This window comes from Lepeophtheirus salmonis, chromosome 14 (genome assembly GCF_016086655.4).
Source record: "Lepeophtheirus salmonis chromosome 14, UVic_Lsal_1.4, whole genome shotgun sequence".
NCBI classification, from domain to species: Eukaryota; Metazoa; Arthropoda; class Copepoda; order Siphonostomatoida; family Caligidae; genus Lepeophtheirus; species Lepeophtheirus salmonis.
Genome location: NC_052144.2, coordinates 10,093,255 through 10,097,508, shown reverse-complemented (window position 1 = coordinate 10,097,508; position 4,254 = coordinate 10,093,255). Strand labels below are relative to the sequence as shown.

The following is a 4,254-nucleotide window of genomic DNA, read 5'->3' as shown; positions in this document are numbered from 1 at the left end:
GACCGTGTTTAGTATATAAGATTGATTTTTTTTTATCCTTCAGTAGTTTACTTGCCCAAATATTACCATGCAACGATATTACCCCAACTTTTTAACACGACATTTTTACCGGACACCCTTTTTGGGGTCAGCATCGACGCCGTCGTTTCTATTCAATAACATCCCTAATACTTATGCTTCGAGATATGCATATCTCTTGGAAGGTAACATTATCCTATTGAGTAGACAGTTATTGAACAAGCTTGGAGGCAGAAGAAGCGAATTACCCGAGCCCACAAACAAAAGAGCCCAATTTCAAGATATTATTATATATATATGTTAGAAAAACTCTATAGAATAACATCCGGATGAGGGATTTAAAACCTCCCAAGCTTGTTTGATCCATTCAAATCCATGTACATTGAGGACGTCCAATTTTGAATAAGTTATAGCTAAACTTTAGAATCTTATAATGCCTCTTCAGGTACAATTTTAGAAGTTCGTAATTTGTAGCAGAATCTTTATTATCAAGAATTTCAGACCCTCTAGTCTCTTGGCAAAGTCCACGGATTATTTATCCTAGATTTGATAAATTAATCCAAAAAAAAAACATTATTTCTACATCTGCCCCATCGAACGTGTCTTCAGGAAGATAGGACAAATAAACTCTGAACGCAGAAATTGTTGATGCCCAATTAAAGTCGGCAAGCTTGTATTACTTAATACTAATTTGGGTTCAATGCAGTTCGATCCGAATGAATTTGGAAATGTAGAATATAATTTAATCTTTCAAAATTTGTCTATATTGATTCAATACATAATATCAGTTTGAATAATTCCTAAAAATGGTAGAAAATTATTTTTATTGCAGCAGGGGGGGGGGGTCTTAGAACTGATTCAGTGAACAAATTTATTTAGCGAACTGATTCAATTGATTCAGTTCACTAAAAAGAGTCACAATTACTAGCACTCATACATTATGATGTCAAAATTAAAGAATGTTGTGGAAATCAAACATCAGTTGTACACGTGTTATTGCATAACCTGGTATTTCTATTAACCTTATATGATATACTCATTGGGTAGATCCATCTGACATTTTTAAGCAAATCATCTCTTTTTGGGGTTGATGTGTTTTTTTCTAGGTATTTAAAGGAGCATTTTCGTTTGACATTTTGATCCATAAGTTTGGATTTACTTCTTATCAGTGCAATAATATTTTCATAATCCAGAATTTCTTCGAGTAATTCAATAATGTCAATTAATATATGTATAATTCGAGCCTCGTAATCTTCCAATTTTTCGCTAAGTGTTCTTGTATCTTTTGTTCTATCCCATCTGATGTAAATTAAGATTCATTTGCTAGCTTTTCAGCACTTTCTAACGTATAGAATAGAATAGATTCCAACTTTAGTTTATTTCAAAATTCTGCGGTAAATTTTTGTATCTTCATGGTTGTATGTATGGATGTAGAAGCGACACATTCAATTTCCAGTATGATTGCTCCTTCTAGACCTTGTTTTGATAGATGCATAAATAAGATATAGAGTGATAAAGTCGTAAATTCGTTAAATTTTTCTACCATAATAAATAAGACCAGAATATAAATTCTAATCTACTATTAATTATTTTTTATTCTTTGGAAAGCTAGTAAAAGTGAATTTGGGATTTGATTCGTTATTCTGAAGGCCGAGGTCGATAAGATTATATTTCTTTATTTTTTCTTCTTAATTATCTCTGCTCTTCACAATCTTTGATCCATCATATCTATCTGTGTCTCTTTTGGGTACTCTTGTTATGCTAAGATCACCCATGGGGATTATATTTTTCGGATACGTTTTTGGAATACATAATAATATCAGAAAAAAACCCTCCTCAGTTCTATTTAAACTACTACATAATTTCCTCCAACATTCGATACTTGTAGCTTGGGGTTCATATTTTTTCCCTTAATAAATAGGATCCCACATAACGGATGCTTTCTTGTCATTTGGGCACTAGGTGAGAACGATGTGTGATAATCTGGTATCAAAAAATCCAATGTGTGAGGATCTCTTAGTCTTGTATCAACTAGACCTGCTATGTCTAGAAAGTGGAGTGCTTTTAAATGATTGAATATTTTTATTACTTTAGAACGAGTTGACACAGAGTTTACGTTAAAAGAAAGGATTGTGAGCATATTATAAAACGTAAAAGAAGACAACCTAAAAGCATTTTCCTTTAATATTAATAGTAGTGATTTTATATTGTTAATGTAATTGAATTGACATTGATATGATTAGATTTAAAAACTATTTATTTTACTAGTGAGTTTTCTTGCATTTTCTAATCCTCTTATTATTCTTCCCTGGTAGTTAAAGGAAGCAGATATTAAAATGTCCATGGTGACTTTTCTACTCCCCAGAGAAAGTCTGATATTCTGTTTGTGCATTTTTTGTCATTTAGAGGATGCCAGGGTTCAGTTCACTTTCGTTGAGATAATATTCCTGGTCAGCGTTCTTCGTTCATCGGGGAAAATATTTTCTGTTTGATTATTGGAGTCTGGAGATGTTGTTGTAAAAGTCACTGACTTAACATTTAATTATTTTTTCAGTCATAGTTATCGTTTAAAATCCTGACGTTTTTGCCACGATACTAGCGCCTGGACATTAAACAGTTCAACTATACAACCTTAATGAATTAAGAAGTGATTTCTATGAATTGGATTTTTTTTTTTGAATAGGTTATGAGGGGAACTGACATCATTTGTTGTATCCTAAAAGCAACATCTTGCGTGGGGGAAATTATACAAATGTGACAAGGAATCTACTTAAGCTAACAGGCGTGTATTAGATAAAAAGGTAAATATCAATTCTTGATCCATGACTTGGACCAGTGGTTCCCAAACTTTTTTGTGTTCGACCCTCTAAATATGTGCCTAGACAATGTGCGATCCCTAACATCGAAGCCTTAATATCTGAATAACATATTCCCGTTTAAAATCACGCAACCTCTCTATTAGACGTAATTATGTTTTGATCCAAAAGTTAATAAATATATTCTTTTATCGTCAATTAGTTATAAATAATTATTATTTTGCATAGAAATTGATTATTCTTCCTCAGAGTCAAATATGCCTTCAAATTGTTGTCACACTTTGAAATCATATGATCGTAAGCTCAATGATAAAAAATTAAGAACTTCTTTGCATAAAGTTCCAACATCAAACATGGAAATTCTTAATAAATGGATATCAGCAATACCAATAACTTGGATACCTGGTAAACATTACTGTATATTTATTTTAGTTTATATACAATTATTATTGTTTATATAGATTATAAATCCGTTGATAACTCAAAAATAATTGTTTTTCACTTCATTTTAAACATGAATAAATATTTTGAAACAGAAACTAAACGAAAAAATGAAGAGCTAAAAAGAAGTATCTAAAGGAAAAGTCCATCTTTAGGATTAAGAACAAAAGTAACAATTAAACAAAATACCAGTATAATATCAATGGCTAAGGAGAGGCGTCAACGAAAAAATGATGAAATAGAATCAAGGGCGCTAAAGTTTGTAAGAGAAGATGATATTTCAATTTTGTCGGAGCTCAAACAAAAATTATATATCAATTGTGGGACTACAAAAATAAGAGTAGATTGATGGGAAGATGAAGGACAATTTCTGTACATAAAATCAGATTAAGATATTTTGTATGACACACAAAATTAGTGAAATGATAACTCTCTTTTTGAGAAGATAATTAATTATTATTTTGATTTAATAACTCTATTCTTAATTAATTAATGATTGATAACTAATTTTAATTCATTTTAGGTTGTACATTTATTCAAGTCTTGCAAATAAGATTTTAATCTATGAAATGAGTCATTGGTGGTTGCAGAGCAAATAAATACAGGTAGCAAAGTTTTGAATTTACTTGCTTTTTTGAAGACTAAGTATGAGGACGTTACCGAATAAGATGCAATTATTATAATTAATAGCTTCAATCAAACCATTTCCGATCTTGCTCAATTAATTTCTTATGAAAGAATATTATTTATTTCTGGGCAATACATGATAAAATTATAAAATCAAAATAAACTGAAAAAGAAATAAGTTTATTTATTACTTTATAGGTGAATTACTCTATATCGATGGATAAATGTAATCGTGAGTTATTCTAATTAAAGATTCATAGCATTCATATCTAAATATAATGTAATACATAAATATCCGTAAGTTAAAGTTGAACTCGCTCTTACAATAAATTATCAGCATCCATTTGAAGTG

General features: G+C 30.4%; 1 long non-coding RNA gene across 1 annotated transcript; it reads left to right on the top strand.

The window, feature by feature from the left end:
• Nucleotides 1–3,086: 3,086 nt before the first annotated feature.
• Nucleotides 3,087–4,254, top strand: LOC139907230 (uncharacterized). The gene is made up of 3 exons (XR_011783682.1): nt 3,087–3,239; nt 3,296–3,537; nt 3,799–4,254. It is a non-coding gene; the product is annotated as an uncharacterized lncRNA (long non-coding RNA).